The 13,308-nt window shown below is 41.0% G+C and overlaps 1 protein-coding gene across 2 annotated transcripts in view; it reads left to right on the top strand.

Moving 5' to 3' along the window:
• The first annotated feature begins 791 nt into the window (after positions 1 to 791).
• CLCN4 (chloride voltage-gated channel 4) overlaps positions 792 to 13,308 on the top strand; it is a 95,612-nt gene continuing 83,095 nt past the window's right edge. Inside the window, exon 1 of one of the 2 annotated variants that reach the window (XM_072614392.1) lies at positions 792 to 919. The gene's annotated coding sequence lies outside the window, so the exon portion shown is untranslated. The remainder of the gene's footprint in view (positions 920 to 13,308) is intronic. The other variant, XM_072614393.1, reaches the window with a different exon arrangement.

The following is a 13,308-nucleotide window of genomic DNA, read 5'->3' as shown; positions in this document are numbered from 1 at the left end:
TTACTTATATATTATATTCAATATATCAATATATCACATTATAGGTAATATAATGATGTATTATTAATATAACAAACACATTACAAATATCAAATATAGTAATATATCATTAACATTATAAATATCAAATGTATTATTAATATATATGTAGCATTATATGATATATTACTTATATATTATATTCAATATATCAATATATCACATTATAGGTAATATAATGATGTATTATTAATATAACAAACACATTACAAATATCAAATATAGTAATATATCATTAACATTATAAATATCAAATGTATTATTAATATATATGTAGCATTATATGATATATTACTAATATATATTATATTCAATGTATCAATATATCACATTATAGGTAATATAATGATGTATTATTAATATAACACATCACAGATACCAAATACAGTAACACATCGTTAACACGTCATAAATCTCAAACGTGGTCAGGTATTGATACGTAGCGTTATATGGGATGCTATTAACACACATTACAAACATTAAGTAGATAAATAAGCGCTTTCACTTGCTCTCTTGAAAGTCACAAGGGGACTTAAGTTTAGGGTCTCAGAAATAACTGTTTTTTCCTCCTTCCGTTCCACGTGGCACACGGCTGCGTGCAGACACACCAGAGGGATCCAGCAGGTCTCAGCCCACGGCCCAGAAAGCTCGGAGCGAGGCCGACGCCCCGCCAGCCCAGAGGCAGAGCCCGCAGCCTCCCCCGTGCGGGAGGACCCGCCGCCCGTCGCTCCCCGCGCTCCTCGAGGGACGCTCGGGGCGCGGGACCGCGTCACGTGGCCCCGCCGCGCTGCCTCCCATGACGTCACTGCGTTGGCAGCCGTAGCCGCGGAGAAAGGATGCTCTCTCAGTCCGGGCTGCGCTGAGCGATGCTGCACCGCAGGTAAGAGGCCTCGCTTCCACCACCTGCTCGGGTTTGGACTTTTTCCCTTTCTGCCCGTTTTCCCCTCCCGTCCCTGGGTGCCCCCGTGCACGGTTAGGAAGAGCGGGGTCCGCTCGTTGTAGGGACAGGGGAAGCGTGCAGGTGCCCGGGCCGTGTGCCGGCCCAGCTGGAGTGTCCCGGCCGGCACCCCCCCGCCCAGCGGGGCTGGGCCCAGTGGAGCCCCGGTCCGGGGGTGGGGGGTGGGGGCGCGGGGGCGGGGCTGGCCGGCAGGGGTGGGGGCTGGGGGCGGGGCCGGGTGGGGGCTGGGGGCGGGGCTGGCCGGCAGGGCTGGGGGCGGGGCCGGGCGGGGGCTGGGGGCGGGGCTGGCCGGCAGGGCTGGGGGCGGGGCCGGGTGGGAGATGGGGGCGGGGCTGGCCGGGGGGTGGGATGGGATGGAGTGGGGGCTGGGCATGGCTTCCCTGGCGGACGCTCGGTCCTCAGCTGTGCAGGAGATGGGCAGGCTGGGTTGCGCAGCCTTGGACGCCTTGGCTCACTTCCTGATTTGGAGACGAACAATGCCCCGAAGGCAAGGCGGTCTTCGTTGAGAAATGACCAGGTCGCAGATGCGGGGACGGAAACGGGAAGCAGGCAGGCTCCGCGGAGCCCCCTGCAGAGGACTCAGGCTGCGGTCATGAGCTGGGCTTCTCCCCTTCCGTCCGCTTTCGGCTCCCAGCATTTTATCGCGGACACTTCCTGCTAGTTAACCCTTTAGAGGCTTAGCCATTGGCACGTCGTTCGGTAGCTTTTTGGAAGCCTGGTTTTTCTTAGTTTTATTTGGCAGGATTTTAGAGTAGACATGTTTCTCCTGGATGAGTGTGGGTTTTTTTTTAAATAATGAAATACCTGATTTTTTAGAAATATTGTTAGCCCCCAAAGTTCTAGGAGGGAGGATGATGGCAGCATTTCTAAGAATAAACTGGTTTTTCTTGGGAGGAAGAACTCCAAATGAATTAATAAAAGACTCTAGCTCCCCACGTTTTTGAAGGACTGAATGGAAGCTGGGGAGATTTGCCAGAGGAAGAAAGAGCTGTGAGTCAGCTGCTGATGTGGGAGCAGTGGGGGAGGGCTCAGGTGGCTTTTCTTCAGAGCTCAGCTTTGGCACAGAATTCCTGGCCTGTTTGCTCATAAGGAACTGTTTGTCTGGGAAAAGTCTAATTAGGGAAATTCAACACTCTTTTACATTTCAGGGATAGCAAAGCAGTTCTTTAGAAATGCCCGCAGTCTTAAGTATTTTTTAAGACACTAGTATATCTGTGCAACCAAAAATGGTTTTTGTTCCCATGACTGCTTGCATTTCAAGTCTACTGAATTGCTGTCTTTTTAAAAGGAGTAAAATGAATTTGGATTTGGGATATTTTTACATCTTAACTTGGGACTAACCTGAGAGGTGGTGGTTGTTATCAGTCTGACCAACACCTGAGAAACTGGGTTTACACTGTGTGTGGATATCTGGATTTACATACAGACAAAATTTCACTTTGCAGAAAGATTCCTCTTTAGATAGCCAGATTTTCTTGTGCACTTGAAATGACTTGAGCAAATTTGATTTGCACAAACGTACCTTTTGAGAATTTAATCTGCTATGTCAAGGGAGATAAGCATGTGGATTACTATATAATATTTACCATGTAAAATTTACAAAGCACTTCCTTCCCAAGGACTCTGAAATAAATAGGGCAAGATTTATCATCTTTTTTTGCAGAGCAGGAACAATGAGATAAAGTGACTGAGATCACAGAGCTAAAAAGAATCAGGGCCAGGATTTGAATCTAAAATCTGACACTTTTTTACAGTGTAATACTATGCAGTATTGAAAAAATAAATTGTTTCTTATTCATAGTGCCTTTCTTATGGACCCTGCACACTTAAATATTATGCCACATGGTTCAGTAGTTCTTAAAGGCATTACTGGGGGAAGGTAGTGCGCATTAGTACCCTCAGCAGAACCCTGTAATAAGTTGGAGACGTTTAATCCAAGGAGGAATGCAGCTAGGTGTTGCAATGGATGGAGTGCTTGGCCTGGAGTGAGGAAGACCTGAGTTCAAATCTAGCCTCAGGCCCTGTAGCTGTGTGACCCTGGGTAAATCACTTAACCTCTCTTTGCCTTAATCCACTGGAGAATGAAACAGCAAACCATTCCAGTGTTTTTACCAAGAAAACCCCACAGGCAGCATATTCCATGGGTCATGAAAAATTAAAGACAACTGAACAGCAATATATAAAATAAATGCAAATATACATAAAAATTAATTTTGTGTGGGTAGGGGGCATACTAGGAACTGGATGAAATTAGGCAAGTTTTCATCTAGAAGATCATCTTGGGATGCTGGCAGTGGCACTAAGGATCCTAAGAGGAAGAAATGCATCCCAGTATGGGGAACAGCTAGTGCAGTGGCAGGAGAGAGGGCTACTTATGAGGAGTAGTAAAAATGCTGTGCATGAAATAAGCTGAGTTGTCAAGAGAGTGAAATGATATTCAGAATGCTCACTAAGATGGAATATTTCCATCAAAAAAGGTTTAAAAATAGTGTGCACTAGTAATTATCAGGAAGAATATCTTATCTAGACTTTCCAGTTCCTTTCTAGTGCCAGAGGCTAGAACTACACCTCTGGTTTCATTGTTAAACAGACTGAGGAAACACCCTCATGATTCCCTGATCATTCTAGATAAGTGAGGCATCTGAGAAAAGTGTCTGTGATCTAGTGGTGTGATCTTGAGCAAATCTGACAATAAATCTCAATGGAGGTTGAGCCTGCTTGAAACTATCACAACTAAAACCTTTAGTATATGCTAAGTATTTAGAAGCTTGAAACGACAACTTTTATTAAGCAAAATGAAATAAAACAAAAAGCCTCAACTTTTTTCCAAAACTTAAACACCAAAAAAAGAGCATTTCATATACACAGCAGGACACAAAAGAAGTTTCTCAGTAAAAGCTTGAACCACCATTTTATACCATTTGCTTTTTAAAGAAAAATATATAATAGATTCTACACATTATTGAAATGACTGTATTTCAGAAGAACAATCAATGATATGGCTTTGAATTCTTCTGGTTTCCATTGGAAAATTTATTGAGAGAAAGGAAGGAATCATTTTTCTGTGACTTCTTTGAGAGAGAATGAATGGTATCTCAAATGAGTAGACTAAAGTACTAATTCTCTTTTTAAAATTTATTTATTTATTTATTTTTAAACATTCACTTCCATAAGATTTTGAGTTCCAAATTTTCTCCCCTTCTTTCCCCTCCTCCAACCCCAAGACGGCATCCAGTCTGATAAAGGCTCTATGTATACATTTATATTAAACATATTTCCACATTAGTCATGTTGTAAGAAAGAATTAGAACTGAGAGGAACCATGACAAAGAAAAAACAAAAAAAGAGCAAATGTACTTCTCAATTCTAAGATGGCAAACACAGTTATTATTAATTGAATGATTTAAGTACCACTGCTTACCCAACTACTCCAGTGGATCTTCCATCTTGATCTTATCTATGTATTCTCAAATGATTCTCATCACAAACGATCCATGCGTGTCTATCCTTTGTGACTCTTTTCTAATTCATCGTAGGGAACTTTTCTTCAGATTGTCTGCTCACTTGCATATCATAATCTAGGCAGTAGACATTTTTCATCCACTTGACTCTTCCTATGTGATAAGTTGGGTCACCCTTTTTTAGTGATTAGCAATCTCCTCTGGGAGATTTCGGTATTCATATAGGAGCAGCTAGGTGGTCTAGTGCATAGAGTTCTGGTCCTGGAGTCAGGAAGACCTGAAATCAAATTCAACCTTAGACATTTGTTAACTGCATGACACTTGGCAAGTTACTTAACCTCTTTGCCACAGTTTCCTCATCTGTAAAATGGGGGTAGTAATAGCATCTACCTTAAAGGTTGTTGTGAAGCTCCAATGACATAATAATCATGAAAGTGCTAATAAGCACAATTACTTGGCACATCGTGGGCCCTATATAAATTGTCATAGGCATTGATACAGTTAGCATAATTTCATGGATAAACGGAAGCATCTGAAGGACCTCAACTTATCACAATGAATCTTTTCCTTTTCTTAACTTGGAATTTGCTCCAGGCCTTTTATATGCCCTAAATAATGCGATACTTTGCTTTAAATGACATAATATTTCAAAGATCTGTGATTTTTGTCAGTGGGGCTAGTTCCTCCACGGACACAATTCATTTCCCTCCCAGATGCATTTTAGTCTGATGTTTTTGAGAATTGCTGTAGGTGAAAAATGTACTACTCTGGAGCAAACCACTGGTTGATGATGGGCCTCTCTGAATCTATCTAGGCTGGTCCTCTGACAACAGACCTGGGGTTCATTGCCAGGCTCACATGCATAGCCTCTGCAGTTAGGTAGCATTGGCTTTGCCTTTGAGAACCCCTCCTAGGTAGGCAGAGAAGGACTTAAGGAAGGAGGGCTTGGCTGATTAACATGTTAGAACTCTTTCAGTTTGGCCCAGGATGGAGTAGATTTCATGCTTTTTTTTTTTATTTCAGCCTAAAGAATTGATCTGTAGATGTGGTTGTGCATATGTCCTATTGACACCCCCAAACGGTTACTACTTGGAAGTTTTAAAACAATCTAGTGAGATTTTTAAAAAGAAAAAGAAAAAAAGATACAGTTTGGGTTGATTATATGATTTCTGGGGTTTATTTTAGGAGTATGGTTTTGCAGGAAGAGTGGGCTAGTTTTAGAGAAAGATGATCTGGGTTTGGCTTTTCCACCAGTGGGACCCAGGGCAAGTCAGTGAATCTTGAAGGGTCTCACTTTCCTCATCTGTAAAATAAAGGGATTGGAATAGTTGATCTCTTAAAGTCTCTTCTTTAATGACTCTAAATAATAAGATATTTAAGGATAAGAATTAAGAATGCAGAGCTGTAGATTTGACAGAGGGATAGGAAGAGAGAGAGGGCCTGGGCTTTTAATGTTAAAAGAACTCCCCCTACCAAGGCAGGAGAGCACCTCCTCTGCAATTTACAGTCTTAGAGAGATGTGTAAATGACTGGTCCAGGAACACACAGTAGGTGCCAGAGGTTGGACTTGAACCTCTGTTTTCCAGGCTAGCTCTCCGTGCATGATGCCTTGATAGTTCTTTGTGAAGTAAATACGTCAATATTGTTTATTTTGTAAATAAGACTTGTCATTCATTCCTTCAGTAAGTATTTATGAAGCACCTACTTTGTGCCAGGTCCCAGTGGCAAGTGCTGCCATTACAAAAAGAGGCAAAAGACAGTCCCTGCCCTCAAGGAGCAAATACATACATATATATACATACATACTTACATACATATATACACATACATACATATATACACACACACACACAGCAAACTTGCTATTTATTCATCATTTTTGAAGAGGACCAGTGATATCATGATGTTGGGGTTGGTGTGATGTACTCTGGCTGATCAGACCTATACAAGCTCAGAAGGCTCTATCACAGGTCACGCACAAATAGTCCATATGAACCTCTGGAGCGGAGATGTCTCTAAATTTATGCATCTCATTTCATTTGAACTACTACAGATCTGCTTTGCTCATAGACCAAATGATGTGGGCACACCATGTGGGAGGCCCTGTGCCAGTGTCTCCCATGTCTCACAATTGATTCCAAAGTTCTTTAGAGAGACTTTCAGAGTGTCCTTGTACGGCTTCTTCTGACCACCGCATGAATATTTGCCCTGTGAGAGTTCTCCATAAGCTAGTCTTTTAGGCAAACATATGTTTGGCATTTAAATGTGGCCAGCCCATTGGAGTTGCACTCTCGTTTGAATGCTTGGCAGTTCATATGGAGAAAGGACCTCAGTGTCTGGTACCTTACCTTTCTGGGTGATCTTCTGAATCTTGCTAACGCAATTCAGGTGGACTCAATGTACTTTTTTGGCATGAAGCTGATATGTCTAGGTTTAAATAGGAAATCATTAAAAGAGGGAAAGTGCATATAAATATATCCAGCTCTTAGTGTAGCACTTGGAACATAGTAGGAACTTAATAAATACTGATTGATTGACATACCCAAAGAGCTAACTTTCTTATTTTTCCTCAGAAATTGACTTCTGTGACTTGTGTTTATTTATTTATTTTATTGTTTATTTTGCTTTTTATTTTCTTCAACTCATTTACTAAGTAGGAAACACTCATATATTCCTAGAAGAATTGGTTGGATTAGTCTTTAGATCCTTGTGTTTGTATGTGTGTAGCAGTACGTTTCTTCAGAGAGTGGTCATGTGTTTCCAAAGTAGCTTTTGTTTCTAATAACTTAAGCAATGAACTACAGAACTTACCATTAACGCCTTGTATAGAAGAGCAGTAGGTCTAAACTGAGCCTGAGTGACTGTGGATCTCACCCAGGAGGTTCTAAAATATTCCAGATATTAGAAGCTACATTTCCAACCCTGATGATTTCAGTTTGCTTCTTAGCCTTGAAATATATCTATCTGTCTATCTATCTGTCTGTCTGTCTATGTCTGTATTCAAAATCAATATTTCAAGCCTACCATTAGTTATCATTTTTACCTCACACATTAATGAGATTTGCTGTATTGTTTATTGGTTTTGGGAAGGAATGACTGAAAAGCATTAGAATTGATGTCAGGAAGCCTGGGGATTTGTTTATTAGTTCAGCTCCTTCTTAACTATGTGATCCCTTGGACAAATCACTTTCACGTCTCTGTATCATTTTTCTCATCTGCAAAATTGGGGATTTGGTTGCTATTCAGTCCTGTCTGACTCTTTGTGACCCTGTGGACCAACCATTCTTGAAGTTTTCTTGGCAAAGATACTGGAGTGGTTTGCTATTTCCTTCTCCAGTTTTATGCCGGCAGGGGTTAAGTGACTTGTCTAGTGTCACATAGTGAGTATCTGAGATCACATTTGAACTCTGGTCTTTTTGACTCCAGGCCCTGTGCTCTCTCTACTACCCCACCTAGCTACCTGAAAATGGGGATAATAATATCTAACAAATGAATCTTACAGGATTGTTGTGAGGAGCAAATGAGGTGATATGAGCACAGTGCTTTGTAAACTATGGAGGGCAGGAGGGAGCAAGCATTTATTGAACACTGACTATTAACTACCAATTAAATACTGACTATTAAATATTGACTAAACACAGTGTCAGGCACTACGCTAAGCACTTCACAAAACATCTCATTTACATAATCTCATTTGTCCCTAGATAAATTCCAGTTATTATTTGTAATGATAAATTCTTATATAAATATAGATGCTTTGATAAAGTAGAGTTGGGTTGGGGAATCTGCTTGCGATAGTACCTATAACTTTGTCAGTGCTGATAGCCCTTTGCAGGAACACATAAAAATTGTCTACTTGTTTGGCCTTTTGTGTCACTGATTCAGTTAGTCTATGCTTCTTCCTTTTATACATGACATTTAAAAATCTTGGATGATCAGTTAACCAGCATTTATTAAATACCTGTTCTGTGCCAGGCACTGTGCTAGATGCTGAGGATGTAAAGGCAAAAAACTAAGTAGTAAGGAGCATATATTGTCTCAGGAGAGATACTTGGGGACAGTGGTAAAAAGGGTGGAAATGAGTGGCCACTACTCAATTCTGCCTTGTGAAAGATGACTCTGTTGGAAGAAAAGGCACTGAGGCCAAAGTCCACATCAATAATCCTTGCATTAGCACAATAAAGATCTTTGGGAGCCATGGAAATAGCAACCAAATGTGAGTACAGAGAGCTGATTTCCCAGTCACCAGTGGAGTGAAACACGCCTATGTGCTTGCTCCCATGCTTTTTAGCATTATATTTTCAGCCATGTTGTCAAAAGCCTTCAATGAGGATGAATATGGCATCAAGGTCAGTTATGGCACAGATGGCAAATTCAACTTGAAAAGGCTGCAAACCAAGACCAAAGTGGAGGGAGTGTTGGTGCATGATTGTCTGTTTGCAGATGATTGTGCACTCAGTGCAGCCTCTGAACCTGAGATGCAACAAAGTATGGATCAATTCTCTGCTGGATGTGTTAATTTTGGCCTAATAATTAACACCAAGGAAGCACAGGTGCTCCATCAGCCAGTACCACACCTTCCATATGAGGAACCATCAGTTACAGCAAATGGAGAAGTTTTGAGTACTATGGATAAGTTCACTTACCTTGACAGTATACTTTCCAGGTTGACCTCATTATCATTGTCAGAGCTAGCTCAGTGTTCAGGAGGCTCCAAAGGAAAGTGTGGGAGGGAAAAGAACTGAACTGATCACCAAACTGAAGGTCTACAGAGCTGTTTTGCTGACCTCGTGTGCCCATAAAACCTGGACAATACCAGCATCATGCCAGGAAACTGAATTGCTTCCATTTGAATTGTCTTAGGAAGGTTCTGAAGATCACCTGGCAGGATAAAGTGCTGGACACTGAAGTCCTTACTCAAACTAAATTGCCAAGCATTCAGTGCAACTCTGATGGGCTGGCCACTGTTGGAATGCAAAATGTACGCTTGCCAATAAGACTATTTTATGGAGAACTCACCTGGGGCAGGTGATCACATGGTGGTCAGAAGAAGCCATACAAGGACACTTTCAAGGTCTGTCTCAAAAACTCTGGATTTGACTGTGCAACATGGAAGACACTGGCACAGGACTGCTCAGCATGGCATGCCCACATCAGAGAAGGTGCTGTGCTCTATGAGCAAAGCAGAATTGAAACAGCTCAAAGGAAATGCAACATGTGCAAGTTTAGAGAATTCACCCCAAATGTTCGCATGGACTATTGGCGCCTGACCTGTGGTAGAGATTTCCGAGCTCATATTGGTCTGATCATCCATAGTCAGACACGTTGAAACTTGACTTGAACATAGTGATGCCATTTTGGTCCTCTTCAAGAGCAAGGGATACCAATGAACAGAAAGATGACAATCACATCATATGTATGTACATACTACAGCCATGCACAGGGCCATGTACCTATCCACACATACACACAGAGACATGTATACATATATATGCATATATATACATACAGAGACATTGTATGCATATACATGCTATGTCTTTAATATATAATTTCATAGTAGCTATTATATGCGTGTGTTGGTACTGGGAACCAATAATCATAGCATATGTGTGAGTACATTCACAGATATGCATAGGAACAGATATATGTATACATGGGTACACATAGAAAACATGTAAGTACATATGTACACACAGGCATGTATACGTGTATATAATGCTATCACTTTAATTTACATAAAACATAATAACTAGTATGTATGTGTGTGGATACAGAGAACCAGTAACTGTAGTATCTGTGTATATACATGCACAGACATTCATGGAAACAGACAAACCTACATATGTATACACACGTATGCATACAGTTATATACTTACATATACATATACAGGGACACATATATGCTTATAATTCTATTTAGTGTGTATAGGAGCTGTGATATATGTGTGTGTGTGTGTACAAAGAACCAATAATCATAGCATGTGTGCATGTACATACATGGACATGCACAGAAACACACAATTGTAAACACACACTGTACATGTGTACATATATGTGTATGCATGTACTCACATAAGCTATCATTTGAATATATTAAAACTATTACATGTATGTGTGTGCACACACATGCTATTGCTTCAAGGTTTGTAAATCTATAAATATGCATTATCTCTTTTGATACACATAACAGCCCTGTGAGTAAGATACAGTTATTCCCACTTCACAGATGAAGAAAATGAAGTTTAGAGAAATTGAATAACTTGGCCATGGTTATAAAGCTATCAAATGTTGGAGGCAGGATTTGAACCCAGACTCTTCTGACTCAAGTTCAGTTTTCTTTCTCTAAATACAGTAGTCTCTGCCCCCTCCCCCCAGTCTCTTTTCCCTTCCCATTCATCTACCAACCTTCAGATGGATGAACTGTTCTCTGAAAGTGTGTTTGTAAATTGGTTGTTTGGAACTTAGAATTCATTTTCCCATTTAAAAAAACAAAAAAACCAGCCAATGGTATTTGTCTTCACAGAGTGGTCAGTAAACATCTATTTAAGTCCTGGGATAGCTAGACTGCAGTGATAATGCCCTGAGCTTGAATTTGGGATGTTTATATTGAATCAAAGATTTAGAGCTAGAAGAAACCTTAGAGGTCATCAAAGGGGAAGCCAAACCCCTCTTACTTTCTGAGTGAGGAACCTAGGGTCCAGGGAGTTTAAATGATTTGCCTAGGATCACACAGATAGGACCTAGAAGAGATGGGATTTGAGTCTTGGTCTTCTGACTCCAAGGTGGTGCAGTGGATAGAACATTGGACCTGGGGTCAGGAATACTCTAGCCACTTAATATCTGGGTGACCTTGGGCAAGTCACTTAACTCTGTTTACCTCAGTTTCCTCATCTGTAAAATATGCTGGAGAAGGAAACGGCAAACCACTCCAGTATATGTGCCGAGAAAGCCCCCAGTAGAGTCACAGAGAGACATGACTGAAAAATCACTGGATTCCAATTCCAGACTTTTTCCTCCTGTATTACCTGGCCTCTCATTGAATGTCAGGGCACACATTTGAACCCTATTTCCTGGTAGCAATTTCTGCTAGATCCCAGAGAACCCCTGTAATACAGGAGAATGAAGGAGAAGAGGAGAAACCATTTCTTCCTCTTTCATTGATTGGTAGGGTTTGTGAATGGGGACTTTTATATATCACTTAATCTCGAAATTAGAGGGGCTGAAGTGAATCATAATCAGACTCACAAAATATTAGGATTAGAATGGCCTTCACAGACTATCAAATCCAAAACATAATCTAATGAGAAAACTCTACAATGTCCCCGATAATTGGGCATCCAGCCTTTGCTTGAAGGGGCAAACTAATCAGTGAGGGATAAACTAATATCTCTGGAGGCAGTGGTTCCACTTTGGGACACTCTCATTGTTAGGAGGTTTTTTTCCCGACATCAATCCCACATTTACCTGTTTTCATCTTCCACCCATTATTCCTGGTTCTGTCATCTTTGGCCAAACACAGATCTAGTCTAGTCCCTTTTTCCACGTGCAGGCCCTTCAGATACTTATACTTAGCTGTTAGTCCATCTAACCTGAATCTTCTTTTCTCCAAACTAAACATTCCTGGGCCCATCAGACATCCTTTGGATGCCTTCCTGCATATTAATAGTCTTATTAAAACTGCAGTGCTGAGACCTTCCTCTGACTCCCAAAACAGATAAAAGACAACTCCCCCCCCCCTCCCCCCCCTTGCTCCCAGCTCTTGTTTGCAAACCTTGGCTCATTCTGGGCATTCCAGATTTGGGATTATCACTCTGAGTCCACATTTGACCATTTTGTGTTCATCACTAGGGCATTTTACCCTGGCTTCCTCCTTTTGTACGTCATTTACAAATCTTGTTTACTCAATCAGTAAAGAAGCACTATATCTGTGGTGTGCCAGGTATTGTGCTAGGGATACAGAGGCAGAAATGAAACAAGAAGGCACTTACATTGTCCCTCTCAAGAGAAATAGTGTGTACACTTTTAAGTGTATAGCAAATATATGTGAAACAGATACAAGATAATTTCCTGGGGTGCCAAGGAAAGGCCTCAGGTACAGGTGGTATTTGAGTTGAGCTTTGAGGGATTCTAAGAAACAGAGAATAAAGAAGATAGGTTCAAGGCATGAGTGACAGAGATGGGAGATAGGGTGCAAAGTAGGGGGAGCAGTAAACATGCCAATTTGACTAGATCAAAGAATATATGAAGAGTAGTAACATATAGGAGCCTGGTAGGGAAGGCCTTTAATCTCAAAACAAGAGAGTTTGCATTTGGTCCTAGGAGTCATAGGGAACCCCTGGAATTTATTGAAAGTGGAGTGACGTGGTCAGACCCATGTGTTAGATGTTTCACCTTGGAACTGATTCAGCCATTTTGGAGAGCAATCTGGAATTATGCCCAAAGAGTTATTAAACTGCCTGTACCTTTTGACTTAACAGTACCTCTACTAGGTCTTTCCAAAGATGATTAAGGAAAAAGGAAAAGAACTTTTATAAAGCTTTCTTGGTGGTAGGATGCTTCTCCTTTGGAGAATGGCTGAACAAGTTGTGGTATTTGATTATGGTAGAATACTTCTGTTCTGTAAGAAATGATGGGCTTGATCATCTTAGAAAAACATACATAGACTTGTACTAAATTATGAAGAGCAAAATGAGCAGAATCCAGAGAATGTTGTATACGGTCATAGCAATATTGTCTTGAGAACAACTTTGAGCAAATAAATCATTTTGATTATTATAAATATCCCAATTAATTACAAAGGGCCTATGAAGGAAGGCCCTATCTGCATCCAGAGCATGAACTGATA

The sequence above is a fragment of the Notamacropus eugenii genome, chromosome 5 (assembly GCF_028372415.1).
Source record: "Notamacropus eugenii isolate mMacEug1 chromosome 5, mMacEug1.pri_v2, whole genome shotgun sequence".
Taxonomy (NCBI): domain Eukaryota; kingdom Metazoa; phylum Chordata; class Mammalia; order Diprotodontia; family Macropodidae; genus Notamacropus; species Notamacropus eugenii.
The sequence above is the reverse complement of the archived record's forward strand: the minus strand, read 5'-3'. Positions and strand labels throughout refer to the sequence as shown.